The sequence below is a fragment of the Drosophila navojoa genome, chromosome 4 (genome assembly GCF_054131105.1).
Source record: "Drosophila navojoa isolate 15081-1374.11 chromosome 4, UAZ_NAV_1.0, whole genome shotgun sequence".
Taxonomy (NCBI): Eukaryota; Metazoa; Arthropoda; class Insecta; order Diptera; family Drosophilidae; genus Drosophila; species Drosophila navojoa.
Window position 1 is genome coordinate 5,238,422 of NC_142892.1, and position 22,805 is coordinate 5,261,226.

General features: G+C 39.4%; 1 protein-coding gene across 8 annotated transcripts in view; it reads right to left on the reverse strand.

Annotated features, from left to right (window-relative positions):
- The window catches only part of Eip63E (cyclin dependent kinase Eip63E), a 127,228-nt gene that overhangs the window by 34,737 nt on the left and 69,686 nt on the right, over positions 1-22,805 (reverse strand). The gene's annotated exons all lie outside the window — the stretch shown is intronic.

Sequence of the window (22,805 nt, forward strand, 5' to 3'; positions counted from 1 at the left end):
TATAAATATTGTGTAAATTCTCGATGACTTATGCTAATTGGCTTTTATGCAAAATCAATTTATGAACAGCACTCAAAACTTCCCGTTTTGCCCCAGCACGCAATCAAATTATTTTCAGCCCAACTATTCCCATTCACTTTGTGCGAGCTGGCACACATTTTGTCAGCTAGTTTGGGTAATTGAGTGTGTGGGGCTCTTCTAGTTGTTGGGGCTTTGCTGTCCAATCAACGCCTTTTGCCGTGCGGTTTTGGGGCAGCTCCGTTCACAAGTCAATTGATGGGGGCTTTGTGTGCGGCAGTGGCTTTGACTGCTAATGGCTTCATTTTTGGACACCTCGCACAGGACAGAGCTGGGCCCGGCCAGGCCTGCCAAAGCTAATGTCAATTTTAAAATTATTTTCATAAAATGCCAGCCGGAAAAGGCTTAAATTCCCCAAAGGCAGCCATTGAAGCGCGCCGGGGGAAGTCAATTTGGAATGTGTCGAATATGCAAATGAGTTAAGCGGAAAAAAAAAGAGAGACAGCCAAAGAGAGAGAGCGAGAGAGAGAGCAAATGTAGCTAAGCTTTTATACAAATTTGTACAGAGAACTTTAACGCGGGGCGCGCCTTCTAATTTCCAAAACGGAAATACAAAAGGCACGAATTGCGCCACAGGGCCAAAAAGGGACACAAGCAGCGCTGGCCACGTTACCTGCCAGCCGCCGTAAGGCAGCACCAGCTAACGGAAATTGGCTGGGTATTATCTTACAGTGCACACACACACACAAAAAAAGCAAGAGGCTTTTGCCTGATGTTTTCGCTCCAACTTTGGCTTTTTTTTTCACTCTGTGTTTTTTTTTTCGGGGCATTTTTGAGCCTGCAATTTGCTAACGATATGCATACAAGTGGGCGCCTATCAGAGACGGCACTCAGCGTGGGGCCTCTTACACGTATGCTATATGCAAATGGCAGGCGCTGAAAAAAGGATTACACGTTTAGTGCCTGCGCACAGGCAGTCAATAAAGTGCGATTCCAAAGGAAATAGAGAGAGAGAGAGAGAGAGAGGGGGGAGAATGTCTGATGAAATATGAACTTGATGTGGGTGAAGAGTCGATACATATACATACACACATACATGTTTAATTAATAGCCATAAAGACTCGGGGCGTGGCTTGGGCAGGCAGTAGGAAACAACCCCACAGAGAGCGGCCACAGATGATGTCAGCACAACATTTCCAGATTGAAGCCAAATACACAAATCACAAAATTACCGCAAATTGTCGCTACAAATAAGCAATTTATTTGCTTACATAACTCATGCAGACACACACACACACACACACACGTACAGCAATGCAATTCCCCTAAATGTGAACAACAACAACTCCCGCTCCACTGATTTGGGGGACTTTTGTGTGTGGCTCTATGCTCAGCACAAAAATCTCATAAACTTGTGCAAGAACACGCAGACACTGAGCGAGCGCAACGTATGCCGGAGTCTGCACAAACTTGGGCAAACAGCAAATGTAATCAATAAAATATGTTCAGCATAAACTAGTCGCCTGGCTGGAGTTGAAAGAAGGAGGAGGAGTAGGAAAAATTGAAGGAGCTGAAGAGGAAGCAGCGAAATAGCAGACCCAACTCTGGGTTAATGGCATCAAGCATCAGCTCTGGCTCTGCTAACATTCTTATGCAATAGTCAAACCACAATTGTGTGGCTGCCGCCGTGCTGCAGTGGCTGTCCAACTGTGGCGCGTTGTGGTTTGGGCTGGGGAATGTGTTTAATGGAATTACGAGCGGGTCTCCGCTGGAAATATGTGGGTTCCAGTTTGGGTTATGAATCTGAATGACAGCAGCCTGAATTGTGAAATGTTAGCCAGCTGCAGCGCTTCGGCAGATAAATTGGCGGTAGTTTGCGAGGGTTGCTTGAACGTTATTTGATAGAATAAAAGTGCGCCATGAGACATTTATGTTATTAATAGCTACGAAAATATTAAATGCCAAATGCATTTGCTTTACTATAATAGAAATTCAATGAGACCTATGCCTAAGGACCTATACTTAATGAAATACGTACTTTATATTTAATATGTTATACATATTATATCATTTATTGCATCTATGTTCAGCATTTATCATGTTCTATGATCCATTATCATATTCCACGTACTTAGCATCTTACATATATGTTTAACATTTCATATTGTGTTCAACATTCTACTACAACATTCTGCTATGTTATTACTTCCATACTCGATGTTCCATATTCCATATTCCATATTCCACATCTCATCTTGTTTCACATTCCTAATTCCATATTCGCATAGTCCATATTTCGTTCTCTATGTTCCATACTCCCCGAATTCATATTTTATTCCATATTCCATGTATCGTATTTCATATTCCTCATTTCATATTCTCCCATACACCATATCTCATATTAGAATATTCATTATTCGTTCTTCGCTATCCGGTATGCCACATTTCATATCCATGTACTCTGCTCTACATCCCAAATCTCTTAATCTACCTCTCTCCTCGCTCTACCATAGCGAAACCTTCATCTCTCTCTCTCTCTCTCTCTATGCCACACATCAAGTGCATTGCCTATGGCAGGGCAACATTATAACTTTCCATCTTTATAAGCTGCTGCCCAAATGCTCCACTTGCAACCATAAACTATTCAAATCAACTACGCAGAACTAAGCCAATTGAATATTTAACTAGATTTCAGGGCTTTAAATTATCGTTGCCTACTTTCAGGCATCGGCAAATTTTCTGGCCCTGGAGGTTCTAAATTTTTAAAGTGCTTGTCGTTCCGTTTGGTGATTTATTTTGCTGACGAATGAACGACAGTTGAGCTGTGCTGAGTCGAGTGTAAAGCACTGCACACACACACACATACAGAGAGAGAGGTCTGTGGTAGCGGCCAAAGCCAATTGAACAAAGCTCACAAATTGGGTGCAGACAATGGGCCGGGCGGAAGGGAATACGAACTGCGAACAATGACAAACAACCAGCAGCAGTAAAAGCAAAATTAAATCAAAGCAAAACCGCAAAAAAAGAGCAAAAGATGAAGCAGAGACAACAATTGGAAAGGGGAAGCGAAGCGAGCTCTATTACTGGACACTGACCAGCGCTATCTCTCCCAGACTCCAACTCCAAATCCAGCTCCAGTTCCAGTTCCAATTCCCACTCCCAGAGCCGTGCGAGCGCTTACCCAGCCAGTCGGCATTTTAATGCGCTTTAGTCGCCGGGCTCAGGCTTTTTATTGTACGGGATTCGCTCGGACTTAACGCTTAGTTAACGAAAAGACCGAGTTTAGAGAAAGTGAGTGTGCTGAGCGGACATAAGCCGGACGGCACTTACGCAGATAATGCAAAATGCGCATCATAAAAGTGAGTAATGCATAGATTGTGGGGGTTGACTAGATGTTGTGTTTGGTAGGGCCTTTCGCTATTTATCGAAGGCTTACTGATAGGGTTGCTGTGATTAGAGGGTGTTTAGTGAGTGTAGTTAGGCGCTTTACTAGCATATGCTATTTATTTAACCAAAGTCTACTCTCTAGAGGGCGTGAAATTCATTGATTTTTGTGCGACATTCGTAAGCGTTACTTTGGAAGGAAAAGTCGAACCTTTAACAACTTTATGAAATAAATTTCAATCTCTGTTTACTATATCACTCTCTAGAGAGTACAGCATGTGCTTTAAATTTTGTTGACTCCAGTTCAAGTTAAGCGGAATGCAAATTTAGTCCACTCTCTATCCTGGATAAGATTTTCTCTGATTATATCTCAATTTCATCTCAGGTCATAGAAACTACATGCATAGTTAACTTTAAAGTTAGCTCTCCCCTATTCACTACACCTCACGTCCCTCAACTGGCATCTCACTTGTTTACAGTTAACCTACGTGTTCGTCGCTCAACTGTAACTAAAGTAGACAATAGCCAAATCAGTAGCTCATCCGCAGGCGCTTCGTTAAAACTGACGTAGGGGAAAATTGAGCGCTGTCCAGACACAAAAGCAAACTCAATCCAAAACGGATCACTGCGGGGCAGATGCCGAGCTTGCTGGGGCTGATGTGAGCGACACTTGAAATGCTGACAAATAAGTCGCATTAACGAAACAGTTGACCAAAATGAAGGCGAACAAAGCAAATGCAATTTGCCGGCGGCGTGCCAAAGCCAAAGTGGAGCCTCGAAAATGAAATGTGAAAATTCATTTGCTGCCGGCTCCTGCTGCTGCTGCTGCTCCTGCTCGTTGTCGTGTGTGGAAAGACAATGCGATTGCCATGCAATTAAGCCATGCAATTTAATCAATTTATCAATTAGTCAACCGCGCAGGACGAGTCTTGACAGGGACTTTTGATCGAAATCAAACGCTGAATTCACATTTTTCTTTCATTTATTTTACACAATTTCCCCCTCAGCTCCGACTCACTTTAAAAGCCAATTTCATTAGCATTTCAAAGTGGTTGCTTGGTTTGGCTTCGAGAGTCGTTGGTCGGGTCACAGTCAATAATGCTGTTAATTGGCAGGCCTCTGGGCGTGGGCGTGGGCGACAGCAGGGGGCGTGGCTGTTGGCCGTGTTGTAAATACGTGTACAACACAACATTGTGTGTGTGTGTGCCCCGCTGGCAATTAACATTTGTAAATATGCATAATTGTTGGCAGAAATGTGCAGACCGCTAACAAAAAGAAGCGAAAGTCGAGTTTATAGAATGACGAATAATGGATATGCTCTAGAGATGGTGCTGTAGAGTATCTTATATATACTGAACTGCAGGGTCTTAAATGTACAAGGCAATACAGCAGTGTCTTATACTTTGTAGTGCCTTGTATAAGAGTAGCTTCTATGAATATTCCGTCTCCTCATATATGTTTGCTTATATTTATTTAATTTCCTTTCATATACTATTTTGATGAATTATTGGAAGTAGGTTTACAAGGGGAGGAGAGGAAGGAAGGGGAAGGGCTGGAGAGGGAGGGGGGGGAGGGAGTAGAGGGGTCGGGGGAGAGGGGGGGGGTGACAGGGGACAGGGAGAGGGGTGAGGGTGTCGAGTGGAGGGGGGGGACACGGGACAGGGGAGAGTTGGGGAGGGGGAGAGGGGAGGGGGGTGGGACAGGACCGGGAGAGGAGAGAGAGTGGGGTGGGACAGTGGACAGGGTAGAGGGAATAGGGGACAGGGGAGAGGGAGAGGGGAGGGGGAGCCAGGGAGAGGAGAGGGGAGGGGACAGGAATTAGGTGAGAGGGAGGTGGGGACAGGGGCGATGGGGACCAGCGGACAGGGGGGGAGGGCAGAGGGCAGAGGTGATAGGGGGTGGTTAGAGGGTAGAGGAGAGGGGAGAGGGAGGAGGGATAGGGAGTGGGGAGAGGTTATTATGTGACAGGTTGACATGGTACAGTGGGACATGGGACATGGACAGGGGTACAGGTGTTATTGTTGTAGTGCATATTAGATATTTCATATTTGATATTTTATATTGGAGGATATTTCCTACTTTTAAATTTTATATTCTATATTTTATATTTTATATTTTATATTTTATATTGTTCGTAGTTTTATTATTTGAACATTTTACATTAGTATGTTTATATTTTACAATTTATTTTTTTAATTTTACATTTCAAATTTTATATAGGCTGATCCATACTTGATCCCCCATTTGTCATACCCCATGTAAGTGTATTACAGTACAACGAAAAATATTATATAGAAAACTGATAAACTGCCTGCGGACAGACGAACATTCAATAAACCATTGAACCGAGTGGAGGGACGTCAAGCTTTACTCAATTGGATCAGTGGTTCAGACAGTGTTTTAACATGGCCTGCGCTTAATTGTTGTTAACCTTAACCATTTGCATAATTACAAAGGAGAACACAGATAACAGGGCTTTAACATGGTGCAGACTTCAGGTTGCCAATTACTCTCTTTTAAAGCGAAATAGTGACGCTCACACTGTCCAGTTGCTTGCAAACTGTGCTCGCTCAGCTGTGATTGCTGTCAAACTTTATAAGCTGGCGCATCGCATGATAATTTTGCATGTTTGCGCATAGTTTTAAGAACTCCAAAGGCGGCGAAGTTTTACAACGAACAACAACAACGACGACAACAACAAGGACAATCCTGAAGCTGTTTGCGAAGTTTTTAATTTAATTAATAGACGCCGACGTGTAGAAAAACCAGCGACAGCAGCAAAAGCATTGAATTACACAAGCGGGGGGGCGTGGCTGGAGACAAAATGAAAATGAGCAGCACACAAAGGTGTGTGTGTGTGTGTGTGTGTGTGTGAGCGTAAGGCTCTTCAAACTTATGATTAATTAAAAATAATTTCATGTAGCTTATTAAAGCTTTCATCTTTTATGGATTCTCTGCCAGATTTTCGGGATAACGGCACCACAATGCGGCACGCGAAATGGTAAATTATAGTGCCACAATTCTGTGGGCACAGAGCAGACAGCGACTGTCTACGGGCGACAGGTGATTTAGTCGCACGAGACAATTAACTTAAATGATGTTCGTAAAAGAGCTGCGACAGTTGAAAGTGCCGTTGTGTGGTGGGGCAAAGTGGTTTGCGACACACACTGATGGCCAAAAATTGTGCTTGCACTCTGCACAAATTGAAAAGTATAACAATTTAGTTGGCAAAGCGTACGCAGGAGGCGAGTAGCTGCGCAGCCTCGGGCAACTCGTCTGCTCCATCAGCATTTTCTCTATTCACTTCACTTCAAAAGCAATGCGAAAGTGTAAATCAGTTGAGTCACAGCCGATTTATGCCTTTGTCAGTCAGTCAGAGGCAGAGAGAGAGAGAGAGAGAGAGAGAGAGAGAGAGAGAGAGGAATAGAGGCAATGCCAGCCATTCGACAGCTGTAAATCTTTGGCCAAACAAGTTAACACCATCCATGGCCCAGCCAGCACTCAGCCCAACTCCGCTCAGCAGGTGAGGGTAGAGCTCGACACCTAACTTGAATGGATACACAGAGAAATTGACAGCAACAGCATCTGGGACACTCACTCAATCAGACAGCGCTTCCAGGCATTTCCACTGACAGACAAGGGTGTTTGCCTAGTAATTGACAATGCAACGCGGGTCGAGTGGCCCAAAAGTTAAAGACAGCCCCTAAAAGCTGAAACTGTGTCTAATCTCTAGCAAATTTATGCAGTTTTTGAAGCAAACGCTGAGAAAGCGGCTGGCTAGGCTGTGAAGTAGTTAAGCTAAACAAATGATCATTAAATCGATTTTAAAGCAAAGATTTTTCTGAAGGTTTTAGCTGAGTTTCAGTTTAAGAATGAAGAAGAAGAAACTCTGTTATAGATATATGTTATCAAACTTCAACTTAACCCTTTACATATTCGCCAAAGAAGTTCAATGCTGTAGCTGTTTCTTAGGTAAGTCATATAGAGCAATAGATGATATGCAATTGAGCTTTTAGAATAATAACTCTACAACTCCATTATTAATATATGTATGCATAACTCCATACTCTTCACTTTTGAGAAACCCCTATACCTCAAGAACCTTACCATCAAGACTTGCCTGACTACCTAAACTGTTCTTTTCCTTAACCCTCCCTCTTTCTCTTATATAGGTCACACTACAAATATCTATTTGCTGCTTATTTATATCAGCAATAAACTGTGCTCAATTTATATCTACAACCCATGCATACCCTGCACAACAAATATATGAATAAAATATGCATAAGTTTTGACTGGTGCCGCTCAACGCTCTCCACTCCAGATAATCCCTTAAAAAGGGAGCTCAAACTTCATATGGCACATGAAATATTTAAGGCAATATTGCGACAGAGCCAGCACGAATCGAAGTTCAATTGAGGCGGCCGCCTAAACAGCCACTAAAACGTTTTGCAAAATTATCAAGCAACCCGAAAAACTTATCCTTTTTGCGCCAGAAAAGAAAAAATATAATAAGAGCAAGAGAATGTGAACAGGTTGAGGACAAAGAAGGAGGCGGAGGAGGAGGATGAGGAGGGGGAGCCAACCTTTTGGCAACAAATCGATAAATATTTAAGAAGCAAAAATGTTGGCCCTGGAGACAGTTGAGATTCCGCCTTCCAGCTGCTGCTGCTACTCCTGCTCCTGCTCCTGCTTCTGCTGCTGCTGTGGAAAGATGCCCGGAATCGCATTTAATTTAAAACTCATAAATACGAAATGCGACGACAGATAATCATAATAAAATTTCAGAGCACAATTTCGCCATTTTCGGCTGCCAAGAAGCAAAATTGCAAATGAGATTTTCCAGGCCAAATGAAAATGGAATTGAAAATGGCCAAAATAATAAAAACAACAACAGAAAACAAACAGCTTTTTTTTGCTACTTTTTGGCTTAAAAACAATTTGTATAATTGCAAAAAGAAAAGTTATACATATATACATCTAAATCCCTTTGATTGTTTTTTAACTCGATTTTCAATGTGTCAATGACAGTTCGTTCGCCTGGCCTTTGACAGATTTCCAAAAACGAAAAAAAAAAAAATGAGAGAAAAACCGAATCAAACGGCAAATGGAAAATGCAAAAAATTATTGGGAAAATTTCAAGTGCAATTGAGTGTCAAATGGGGTTTGCCAGACGCAAATGCCCAAAACTTCTTCTAAAAGCCAACTGAAGCGTGTCAAAGTGTTGTTCCATGAACTCAAGTGAAATGAAGTGGATGGTGCTTGGGCGTGTCGACAAAGTGGGCGTGGCAGCCAGCAACCCCCCCCCAAAAAATAATTAAGTAAATGTTTAACATTTTCGCTGCATTTATATGTGTGTGTATGTATGTGTATATATACGTATAATTATGGAGCTGGCCGTAATGACAATGCAAACTGTTTGGCAAAGATTTGGAGTCGTTTTCGCTGACTTTGGCAAAAGTTTGCAGCAATTTCTATTAAATACCCTGTAGTGGCAAATCGCAAGGGCATACTATGTGGCTAATATATGTGATATATATAGCAACAACAAAATGCATATCAATTTTTATTTTATATCCAACTGAGCACTAAATATTAACCAGCAAAATTCGTTAAAATTTACTATTATTAAATTTATAATGAGTCGTATAATTTTTTATTGTATTTATTTATTTTTTATTCGATATTAATTTTTATTTATTGTATATTATAATTTATTATTACGCTTACCATTTTTTTTTTTAATTTTTTATTATATATTTTTTTATATTTTAATTTTTAATATTTATTTTTATTTTTTAATTTTATTTATTTATTTTTTTATTTTTTAATTTTATTTATTTATTTTTTTTTTAATTTTATTTATATTTTTGTTCATTTTTGTACTACGTAATTTTACTTTATTTATTTTTTTTTTTTTTGAATCATCTTTCTTCCTTTTTATTTATTTTTTTTTAAATTTATTTTAAGGTAATTATTATTTAATTGAATTTAATTTTTTTTATTTTTATATATTTATTTATTTTATTTTTAGTTTTTTAATTTTTTCTTTCAACGGATTCAATATAGTTTCAATTAATTTACGCTTTGTAGCACTATTTGCTTATATTTAATAGAATTTATTTTCAACTTTCTTTACAGGGTATGCCTGCTGCTATTGTGAGCGTAAATTGCATACAATCTTTGTTGCTCGTTGACATTTACGAGACATTTTACTGAATGGCAAATTGAAAAGTGCACACAAATGAGCAACAGCACGTAGAGAGTGACAGAGCGAGAGGGAGAGAGAGAGAGAGACAGAGTGACAGACAAGTGGATGAGCAATGACAAAACTAATTGTGCCTAGGCAACAGTCAGCAGGCAGACAGAAAGACAGACAGACAGACAGACACGTGCCTGTTGCAGGCAAAACTACTTGAGACCTTGGCAGCTGGAGCAGCACAAAGGGCAAGTCGAGGGCAGCGAGAGTCGCCTCCAACCCAAAGTCGCATTATAACGCGTGATTTGTGCTCAAAGAGCGACTTTAAAGATGTTTGGCAAACAGCTTGTGTCGACTCGAGTCAAGCCCGACGCCACACACACACACACACACACACACACACACACACACACACACACACACACACACACACACACACACACACACAGCAAGTTCTTCTAATTTATGCATATTTTAATATTTTTAGAGTGAATCTTGTTCCAAGTGGCGGCGCAAACATTTGGCAGCATTTAATTTTGCTGGCAATTCCAGCTGCATGCATAATAATGAGCATTCGTGCTCATCATTATCATTAGGCAGGAGAGACATGGCGCGCCTTGAAGTGGCCTCCAGGGTCTGGGCTAATGGCCCGCGGCGCCGCAAATTTCCTTTCCTTCTCTAACCAATTTTTTTTTCTACTACTATTTCGTCTTCTTCTTCCTCTTCATCTGCTGCCACTTTTCGCATAGACTCTAGAGAGAAGTTGAGCAACAAAAGCAGCTCCATGCGCCATGCGCCCGCTAAACTTTGTAAATATGAAGTTTGATAAGTGTAGTAGGGGTAGTACCGAAAAAAAATATATATATATATATAGCTGCAAACCAGTTGAACTCTTGACTTGTGGGAGCGCGACGTCGCCGTGGCTCAGGGCAGACGTCGCCGAAAAGTTGCCAGGCGCAGTTCTTTATGAGGGCGCCTAACTTTCGCATGATATGCGAGTTTCGAGCAGCACTCCTTAAACAAAAAAACCAAAAATAGTACAAAAAATCCTTGGAGATTAGTGTGCACAGTGTGCTGAAAGAGCGAGGTAAACGCTGACAGCTGGGGGGGGGGGGGGGGGGGGGGGGGGGGGGGGGGTTGAGCGGACAAATGGCTGGAAGGTGGTAGATAAGGTAAACGAGAGCAAATAAAACTGCTGAGACGTAGAATGGCAAAAAATTGAGTTTTACAGAGAAAAATTGAGGGCGGCTTGAAATTTTCCACTGTACATATAACTAAGAAATCTTCAGATTAGTTTATCTGCAGTTTAAATCTAGTTGGGATAACTGAAAGTGGGTTCGATATGGCCTTATCTCAGTTTTTAACAAGTTTTGATAAGGAAAAGCAATACTACAGCATTGGAATCAAGCTAAGGAATGTTGTATAAATGGAAAATATAACTAAAAATTTCAATAAAAATACAAGAAATAAATAAATAAATATTTTTTTTTTTTTTTTTAATATTACTATGAAAAAATAAAAAATGATATAAAGGAATGAAATATTATGATTATTTGTGTTTTATTAATAAAAAAAAATTAATATAAATTAAAGAAAAAAATATATATTAATAAGCAATATTAAAAATTAGTTTTCTTTTCTTCTTTAAATAAGTTAAAAATTTTGTATACACAAATAAAACTTATATATATGTATATTTTTTGTTCTTCATATACATGTATATTAAACAAATACTTTTAAAATATTTTTCTATTTTCATTTCCTTTTATATTGTATTTTACACGCAACTTTCCGCACCTTGCCCCACTGTGCTGACGCAGGCACGCACAACTAGCCAAGGCGCTGGGGCCCATCTACAGCACCGACTCCAGCCTCAACCACGCTCCGCTGCAGACACTTGTTTTTTATTTTTGTTTTATTATATTTTGGCGGGTGGTTGCTCGGGTGGCTCTTTGTTTATGTTCTAGCAAAAGTGGCAATTGCTGCGCGACTGCCGCAAATGTCGTTACGTGCACAAGTTGCGCTTTTAAAATAATTACAAAACCAAAAAAAAAGACAGCGAAGTAAAGTAAACGAGGCAAAGTCAAATACAAGTCGAGAGAATATTGTTGCATGCTTTTGTGCGCGTCGCTTAATGGGTTTGACAGCCACTGGCAGCTGTTGCAGAGCAGTCAGCATATTGTCAATAAGTGCAGGAGCAGCAGCTACTATTTCTACTACTACTACTACTATTACTACAATAATGACATGAAGACCCAAAAGCGCAGGCAAGTGTTGCTAATGCGACTGCAGGACTGTCAATAACTTCATATACAAAAAAAAAAAAAAATTGCTGAAATCTTTTTGGCCAAGCAGCAACAAAAGCCAACGAAATTTATTATGCACAGACGATAAAGCGTTTTGTGTGTGTGAAAGTCGAGCAAAAAAAAAGGAAAGGCAAGGAAAGGAAAGGAAAAAAAAAACGTAAGCAGGGCAACAGCAGGAAACAATAGACAAGCCTTGGGGGCAGCTGCCACGCCTTTGCTGCTGCCACTGCCTTTGCTTCAACTGCTTGTGGGCGGCATTAAAATGCCGCAAACGCAGGTTGACACTATTTTTTTTTTGTCTTCAACAACTTGCAGGAAAGAATAACAACAACAACAACAACAGCAAGAACTGCTTCAGCTTTGAGCTGCGTCATCAGGAAGCTGTGCTCGGGCAGCTGGCGGGCGTTAATGGGTTAAAAGTGCGCTCGGAGCAAGTGTGTATAGATTTCGTAATGTGTTTGCCAGACTAAACGCTGCACACGCACACACACACACCTCACTCTCTCTCTCCCTCTCCCTCCCTCCCACTCACCTGTCATGAGTTGCAGTTGCTAAAGAAAAAAGCGTCACCTGAAACACGCCATTTTCCAAACAGCCGACGCTTTCACTTCCGCCTGCTGAGTTGGCAACTTTGAAGCTCACATTGCAGAGAGCAAGTAGTGTGCGTGTGTGTGTGTGGCTTGATTACAAAATACAGTTTAATGTTGATTACACATGCACAGCAGCCAGCCAGTCAACCATCCAGCCAGTCAGCTCAGTCCAGGCTGTTGCCATGGCGCTGGCTGATGTAACAAAGGCGCAACTGCAACTTCATCCTCGGCTCTCATTACGCACACAATGTTGACACTAAGGCTCACTAGTTGACTGCCAATCTGAAGTAGAGGCCACAGCGATGCCTGGGCTTTAAACAGTTTGACAGCCATTGGTGCCGGGTTTCACAGCACTGCCAGAGATTACAAATTTGGCTAATTGCGTTTGAAAATGTGCTGAACTGAAAGTTTTTGGTGTTTGCCCGCATTGAAAGTTCTCAAGATGAGGTGTAAAAGTTAAGCAAAGGACTGTGCATATATATCAGATATCACTTTGAATTCGTTCTGCACATGGCTGAATAATTGGTATATCTCGTTGAGACCAGCAAAACATTGTGTCTGTCTGTCGATTGATTATCAATCAAACTTTTGTAGATTTAAGTACTTTTCCATTGAATTTGCTATGGAAATCGATTTCTATTGGAATCAATCAATCAGTCTATCAGGAAATTATTTATTAATCAATCTACTTTTCTGTGCTAATCAATTTGTGTTCTTCCCTTTTATATAATAATCATCTAATCAGTCAATCAGCTTAGCTAGTTGTACTTGAATTTGTTACTTTCCTACTCAGTCAATCAATGATTATTTGAGTCGATTGATTGATTGAAAGAAAAGAAGAAAGCATTGAAAGATTACTTTTAGATTACTTGATTAATGAATTAGTAATCTGGTTGATAGAGGCATTATTTCTCTTTCTTTGGCAATCAAATAACATATTTAGCAATCAAATAATGTAAACATAATGTTATATTAGATAATCAATATCATTGACTTAACATTTAATCATTTAGCTCTTAATGTATATCAATGAATCAATCTTTCTAGCTATATATGAGCTTTGGCAAGTCTTTGGCAATCAATCAATTCTGATATATATTCATTTCAATCCATCAATCAATCAAGCTGTACATTCCTTACATATTCTACCTATCCTCCTAATCAATCTATGTAGTTTAAATGCATTTGAGTGTCATTCTTCCTCTTTCATTTCACACTCTTGCACTTCAACTAAATATTTCTCCGTCTTACATTAATAAGATTTCCTGTACGTTTGCCTCGCTTGTGCCTTGATTCTTCAATTACGTCAATCATTGATGTAAGCGTATTCGTAATCAGCCCAAATATGCAAATGCAATAATAAGCAATTACGCTAACTGCTAAATTTTATATGTGGAAATGGGCTCTTTATCACGTACCCAATTTATTAGCTTGGCTTTGTTTTTTTTCTCTTTCTGTTTTTGTTTTTGCTTCCTTTTACTTTTCTACTTTTCTACTTCAATTTCTACGCTCGTAATGCTCGTTTGGTTTTCATTTCATTTACGACAAAGTGTGGAAATTATATTCGCAGAAATTTGATTTACATGGCGAACAACGAGCGCCAATTGTCGTGACAATTTTCATCAAATGCTCGAAACGTGTTGAAGCATTCACAGTAATAATAATAATAATCAGACTAATCGTGATGATCGTGATGACGCTGATGATGATAATGACGAACAATCAACGTTACGCAAGTGCTAATAGCTAAATAATATAAAAGTTTTAGCACATTTGCAGGGGCAGAGAAACAAATCACGCGATTCACAAAACTTGTTGAAATGTGAATGCAAATCGTGAGCTGGCCAAGAATTTGATCCGCGCATTTTAGTTCAAAGCGAGTGTTATGTATACGCCTACTTAGCCACAATGGCAATTTGAGCTTCGGCAGATAAAAGAATGTGAAAAAATGCTGTGTAAATATATATAAAAAAAAACATTTTTACTCTTTATTATAGATTCATTATACATTTTAATACTCGCTCTAGAATTTAGTAGAGTATAAACGTTTGCATAAAATGGGTTTTAGCTGCACTTAGCTGAACCTAGCAAATAAATTCTAATGCCCAGCTTATCTAAAAGGTTCTACCATCAAGTATACTTAAAATATCTCATAAAACTAACCCAATTCACTTGCCTTTGCCATCTAATAAGGCATATCAAATAGTTGCTCACAGCCCACACACAAACTTCCTCTTCCTCTTGCTCTTCTTCTTCAATTTATCTGTCTTTCCATCTATCTATCTTAGCTTTGGGCTAAGTCCTTGCTCTAGAATTTCAAATTCCAATTCAATTTGACTTAAGAAAACAGAAATCACATACTTGCAAATACATTTCTACTTTTTTTTTTTTTTTTTTGCTTCTTGCCTAGACAGCTTTCATTTCCAGAATCTCGTTCTCTTCACTTTATCGCCTCAGATTAGCTGACAAATTCAGCTGGCAAAAACTTTGCCCATCTATATATGTATGTACGTACATCTGCATATATTCATGTTAAAACTGTACCGAGGCATTGCCCATCAATCAGACCACCCAGAGGGCAGCGGCAAATTGAATTTTCCAACGCTTTTCCTGCTCCGCCCTGCTCTGCTGCCATCGAGTACGCAATAAACAAGGCGCACAAACAAATTTTGTGCAAATGAAATTTAAAACTTTGGCATCTTTAATGAAAATAAATATATGCTGCGAGGGCCCGGATTAGCTCGTCAGACCTCTCTCACAAAAATAAAGGAGAACGGTAAAAAAAAGTTGCAACTTTGACAACTTTAATTGGTTTAAAATTAGAAATTGTACAAAAGGTGACGAGGCTCTCGATAAAAAAAAGGAAATTCGGGCGGGCGCAGGGTGTGAAATCGAATATTGCGTGAGCTGCGCGGCAAGAAAACAAAAGGAAATTAACAAAAAAAAAAAAAAAAAGGAAAAGAAAAACAACTTCAATGGCTGTCAAGGGCAACAACAACAAAGCAAAACAAGAAAAAACACGACGAGCAAAATCATAAAAATAAATTCAAGCGCGCTTATCGAGTGCTTAACTCGTGGAGCTGCACTTTGGCTCCACCTGCTGCCAGCCGGCTCGGCCGGTGGGTCAGTCCAGTTAGTCAGTTAGACTGGTCAAAGAATTGTGTGCCTACCGCAAAAAAGAAGAAGGAAAGAAAGAAAGCGTAACGCCGCGCGCTCGTTTTGTCAGACGCATATCGATTGCAGGCCAACCCCTAAAAATGCTAAACAACCCCCAAAAGGGGCTGCCAAATGGGCGCCTGATAAGCAACAGCAACAGCAACAGCAACAGCAACAACAACAACAACAACAACAACAACAAACAGTAGCTTACATAACATGGCTAGAAAATGTTGCAATGCCAACGTGTGGCAGCTTGTGATAGCGTCCAGAGGCTCAACCGGGTGGTTGTGCATATTTTGAATGATGTATGCACAGGGTGGTTGGGTGGTTGGGTGGCTGGCTGAATGGGTTGGGGTGGTTGTGTTGTGCCTGTCAGCCAGCCATGCAAATTCGGCACGGTGCGTTGCCGTACAATGAACCAAAGCCACAGCCGATGAACCTCACCGCCCACCGCCCACCGCCCACGCCGAAAACTTGAACTCGCAACTGTGTGCAATATTTTTGGCCACCACTGTAGCCCGGCTACAGTCCGAAAATATGGCACGTGTCTGCACTTTGAACGTAAACGAAGCAGCAGCAGCAGCAGCAGGAGAAGCAGGAGAAGCAGCAGCAGCAGCAGGAGAAGCAGCAGCAGCAGGAGAAGCCGCAGCAGCAGCTCGCCCAGCTCCATTAGCGTGCAGCTGAGCAACCCTCGCTAAGCGCCCCAAGGGGTATGCTCGACGAGCAGTGTCCTCCCTCTCCCCCTTCTCTCTCTCTCTCTCTTCCACTCTGCTATAAGCTTGAGCTGTTTTTCTTGTTTTAGCATTTGGCATTTTTTCACAGCTCTGCTTACCCAATGCACCTCAAATGCAGCTCGCCGATGCGTGAGAAGCGTCCAATGAGGCGGACCCCAACTAAAATTATATATGTATGTATATGTGAGCTGCTGTGTGGGCTATGAATTCCTTCATTTGTCAACGCACGGAAATGAGATTTGTGGCTTTCGGCAAACTCTTTAATTGCCCCGATGACAGTTTTAGCTGAATAGCCTTAAATGGAGACGAGAGAGCAGCAAGAGCTGAAGACTTGGCTAGACACGAAGGTGCTTTTGTAGTTTCCTCAAATCTTCTAAGAGACCTTAAGCAGAGGATTGCAGGAAAGTTAGAGAGAGATAGCAAAACTGGTATAGACAGAGATTGCCCAGAAGAGATGTAGTAGAAGGAAGAATAACAAGAAGCTTCAAATTTATATATGTTTGTATTATAATATATATATATATTTATATGTATTATATATTTATATTATTTAAATTACATTTTAATTAATTTAATCATTTTTTTGTGGCACTTTTTATTTAATCTGTGCTTTTTTTTTATTTTACCTTTTTTTTATACTTATTTATTTTATTTTATGTAGCTAGTATATTTTTTTTATTTTGGTTTTATTTTATTTATTTATTTTTTAAATCTTTTTATTAAATCTGTGTTTTTTTTTTATTTTACCTATTTTTTTATACTTATTTATTTTATTTTATGTAGCTAGTATATTTTTTTTAATTTTGGTTTTATTTTATTTATTTTTAATTGAATTTTATTTTTTATTTATATTTTTTTAATTTATTTTTTTTTTTTATATATTTTATGTTAATTTTAATTAATTTATTTATTTTTATTTTTTATTTTATTAATATAATTTTTATTTTTATACAATACTTTATTATTATTATTTTTTTTTTTTATTTTCCAACTAATTATAATATATTTTTTCCATATCCCAAACTAAACCCCAACTATATGTCTGCAGCTTCCATTGCTGTAATCTCTGCTAGACAACCCAATCATTTAGCCCAAGTTCTTTGCTCTCTATCCTCTGCTCTTCTCTTTCTTAATCCCCTCTTTCTTTTTGCCTACTTTAATCTCCAAATTTATTTTACTTATTCATTTTCTTTCTTTAGCTTGTTCTTTGACATGCAGCGCTTAGCTTGAACATCTCTGAGCCAAGTTCAATTATTTTGCGTTTTTCTATAGCCCCATTCCCAAGTTATCTGTGCTCTCTTCTCGGCATTTCGTCCCTGATTTCTAGTCTGTCACGTAGCAACGTTTTTTGCTTCGTTGTTTTTGTTTCCCTTTTCTTGTTCCCGGAGCCAGTGGCTCATTATTTTTTATAGTCGCGCCATTACTTGCCTTACATATGCCCATGTCTGCGATTTGCTACTCCAGTTGCTCCTCAACTGTAAATTGCCATTTAACGCACATTCAAATTGGCATTCCGCACTGAGATGCTGCGGCTGCTCCTCCTCCCCCTCTTCCACCACTTCTTCTTCCTCCTGCTGTTGTCATACCCAAACATTTACCATCATACTAAGCTGTATACACACGCACCCAGACTGCGACTCCGACTCCGACTCCATCTCCTCTCTCGGCACACAACATTGACAATTCTGCTTGCAATTCCTACCCTCCTCCCCCCCCCCCCCCCCCCCCACAGTCATGGTCCTGGCCCTGGCTCTGGTCGGCGTCTCAACAGATTTACATGAGATTTGCATAAATTGAGTGCTTCCTTTGAGTCGTCGGGCGTCGTCGCTTTTGAGAGTTCGAGCACTGGCTTGAGCTGAGCTGAGCTGAGCTGAGTTGACTGGGGCTGAGTTGCCCCGCGGGCCCGCAAATGAATTTAAATCTTTTATGCAACGAAAATTGCTGCCGTTTTTCAAACAGTTAATGTTTCAATTAGACGAGGGTCGCCCGACGTAGCCTTGGCAATTAGTTAAGGCGCCCACTCAAGAATTTGCTGTCACACAAAACAAAAGAAGACAACGCATCAAATGTTGCACTGCCTTCTCTTTTGATTTGAAGGGTTTGCAGCATTCCATTTCAGTTCAGCTCCTGCTACTCCTGATGGAGCGCACAGCTTTTTGACATAATTGACGCAAAGTCAAGCGGAAGCGATTATTTCCAGCAGAGTATTAAAGTGGGAATTCATGTGTGCCCATGTGTGTGTGTGTGTGTGTGTGTGTGTGTGTGTGTGTGTGTGTGTGTGTGTGTGTGTGAGTGTGTGCACGCTCTCTAAAACCAATTCAATTTGCGTGGCTTGCAGTTGCTCTTCTGCCATTTGGACTGGTCAGAGAGAGATCGAAAAAAAAACAAGGCTTTCAACTAAAAACTGTCGCATTGCGTCAGCTAAGCCAAACAACACGCGCTGGCCAGGCCAAGCCACGCCCCCATGCGCTGCACTGTGTCGCATTAAAAATGCATGTGACAAACCCACGCCCCCACAGCTATGTCTTTGCCAAAGTTCGCCTTTTTTGTCAAAGGTGCACACGGATTTGTAGTCCAAGTGTGTGAGAGAGAAAGAGAGAGAGTGACAGCAAGAGACGGTGTTCAGTATGAAGGCCAGAGCTTTTTAGAAAACTTTTTGAAATGCGGGCCGAGACAAGATGGTCAAAATGTAAAGGTAAAGGCAAAAACTTTGCAGCGCACAGCTGACAGACAATCGATAATGATACACACACAAACACACACTCACACACACACTCACACACACACACATATCTGACAACCTTCGCTGGCAAAGTCAATTATAGAGCGTAGACAGAACACGTGCTGCAACAAATTGAAATTCCCACGCAGGAATGCATTAGGCAGCAAAAACAAAAACAAGAGCAGAAAAAACTAACATAGTTTATTAGTTTAGCCAAGGCAGACGAACGGACGGACGGACGGACAGACGGACGGGCAGAGAGTATGCAAAAACCAACAAAAACAAATTCTATATTAAATTATCAAGGCCAAAGCGAGAGAAAAATATTTCTAAGCACACAGAAAAATTCGTTGACATTGGGACATAACTCCAGCAGGCTAGAGAACCAAAGGGGGTGCAGCGGGGGAGGGGGCTCGTGGCATGCGTGGGCAGTTATTTGCTTAAGTCCCCAAACAAATCACAGCCATTGCATAACTAGTGCAAAAATGACTGCTGCATAGCAAGCTGGAAAAACCGCAAAAGAAACTAACTGCTGCAGAGAGAGAGAGAGAGAAAGAGAGAGAGAAATGTGTAGGGCGAAAAGAAAATGCATATGAAAAAGTCCGAATATCTTATGCTCTTGGCGCATTTTATTTCATGGGAAATTCTCGCAATTTGAAGACAACAAAAAATAGAAATTTTAATTAATTTAAGCCTTGTGTTTGCTTAATGCCAAAGCATGGAAGAAAATTAAACTTTAGTCAAAGACAGAGAGGCTAACAGAGAGCGGGAGTTAAGGTCAAGGCAATGAGAGAGAGTGAAAGAGGGATATGAAGAGGTAAAGTTAGAGCTTGATAGCTGTCAACATGCAGAAATTCTGTTGTGCTACAAATTTGATTAAAATTTAATTTCAATTTCAAAAGAAAGATTCAAGTATAAAAGAGAGCTAGTTAGAGTCTAGTTAGAGCACAGTTTTAATCTTTGTGCGTCAAGTGTGGATAAATTTGTCAAAGGTATTCCATAATTTAACATACATAAGATAATTTAATGAGAAATAAAATCTGCTTAAGATTCGAAAAGAGTTTAAAGTGGAATTTATGTAAATATAAATAACTCTAATATTCCATATTAAATATTTTAATAATTTGAGTCTGAAATCTGTTTTTTAATGTTGCTTAAATTATTTTTTTTATAAATGATAATATTTATGGCTCTCATAAAATAACTTTAGTAAAACAGTAATATAAATACTAAAAAGTAAAATAATATCATTAAATTGTTTATCATTTAATCATAAAAATAGAGTTTATCCATTCCATCACCCAGTCTTATATACATGACAGCAATATCAATAAGAGCTATATTAAATACCAGACAAGCAGCATCAGCGTCTGCCATTCGTGCCGGAATCTCTGGTGCTTTTTCAAATTCTTTAAAACATATTCACATTAAACATGCATTCCAAGCATCCACTCATAACGCCAGCCAACTCCAACTGCGACTGCAACTGCAACGGCATAGTGCACATGCAGCTCGGGTCAACAGTAAATATACTCTAGAAAGAATGCAGGCGGGCACACGCAACAACGAGCAACACTAATGTTGCGCAATCATTGAGGCGAGGCAGCATCAGTACGGGTTTTTGACTTTCCGACTCTGGAGTACGGAGTGATGCATGCACATACATATATATATCTCTCACTATCTACACGTGTGTACATATATGTATATACATATATATATTTATATATACAGCTGACTGCATCCTTTTATACAAATTGTCAAACGTGGCACAGCTGCTGGCTAGAAGCTGTTGTTGTTGTTGTTCTTCCCAATTGTGAAGCTCAACTGGGCGTATGTGTAATATTTGCGAATGACAATTCCTGTTGTGCAATGCGAAGCACTTCAGCTGCCACTCCCTCGCCCTCGCCCTCTCTCTCTCTCTCTCTCACTCTGTCTCCTAATTGGTAACAAGCACACAAAACTTCACGTGCGCCCCTTTTTTTCTGTTTGTTAGCTTTTTGGCTATTTTTAAGCGCTTATTGCCATAGCGCCCAATAGGCTGGCTACACAAATTGTTTTCGACGTTTCTCTTCGGTATTCTTGTTGTCCCCTTTTCCTTTTTGCTTTTCATTATTAATGGCCAAGCAAACGGAGGACATTCGAGCCATGAGTCATATGCTAATTTAGCTGCCATATTTAAGTGGCTTGTGGCCAGAGTTGGAAAAGCACTGCACACTGGCACACACCTGATATATTTCCCAGCGCTTGGCATTGAACACGGCTGCCGATGTGCTCCTGCTAATGCGACAGCCTAAACAGCTGATGGGCTGATGGGCTGATGGCCCCGCCTACCGAGCAGTAACGGTCGTCGTTTGATTGATGGTTGCCCAGTTTATTTTTTTTTTTTGCTCTCTTTTGTTTGTTGCTGTTTATTTTTAACATTATTTGTCATTTATTTTCTTCTTCTTACTTGTTCTTGTTACTGTTCCCCAGGCTCAAGGACATCGCGAATAGAACTTTTCCGTTTACATATCGGCGATATATAGCTTTTGTTCTTGCCGCGTTTTTTCTGTCGCCTTTCCTTTTGCAAATTACTAGCAAACAAACAACGGAAAGCACTCAGGCAAATGAGTTGCGCGACTCGACGACCATTCCGATGCCAGAAAACAGCAACAGCAACAACAACAACAACAACTCAGGTGGAAAAAAAATACTTGTCGCAGCGCGCTGTCAACTCGATGCGACAGTCGCTGTTCACGATGCGAATGATAAAGCGATAAAACGATGATGTACAGATATTTTGGTTTAATATGCAATTGAAGAATTTAATTGAATGCGGGAATATGAGAGAATGAGAGTAGAATAGGAGTAAGTAAAGTAAGAATGATATAAAAGTATTTAAATACTTAGAGTTTTTTTTTTTTAATCGAAATAATTGAAGAAGTAGTACTTGAAGGAACTTCTACAGAATATTAACTTTAATTAATTTTAAAACGAAAAAATATGCTGATAAATAAATGATATATTGCTATATAAATATGTTCTTGACCTGCACATAGAAGATAAAAGTTTAATATAATTTTTATTTTTTTTTTATATATTATTATTATTATTATTATTATTATTATTATTATTATTATTATTATTATTATTATTATTATTATTATTATCATTATTATTATTATCATTATCATTATTATTATTTTTATTATTATTATTATTATTATTATTATTATTATTATTATTATTATTATTATTATTATTATTATTATTATAATTATTATTATTATTATTATTAGTATTATTATTATTTTATTTTTTTTTTTTTTTGTTGGCAAAATTTACATTAAAAAGATAGCTTGAGGAATCAGAGGCTAAAATAGAATTTCCCATTTCCTTCATATGGCTCTAGCATACGAAATATTTGTCAATTCAAATGATGCCAAATTATATTATAACATATAAATGAAATAACCTAACTCAAAGACCTCTACTCTACTCTCAAGGCAAACCCCAGATAAAATATCTCTCTCAGCTCTACCCTTCCATTAGTCTTTCATTTGATCCAACTAAACTCGCATTTAGCTTTAAACCAACTGCTAAAACAACTTTCCATGTAAATAACCTCTCGCTAATGATCATTTCATTTATCATTTTGAGGTTGTTTTGTTTTTTTTTTTTCCTCTTTTTTGCACTCACTTCAATCCAATG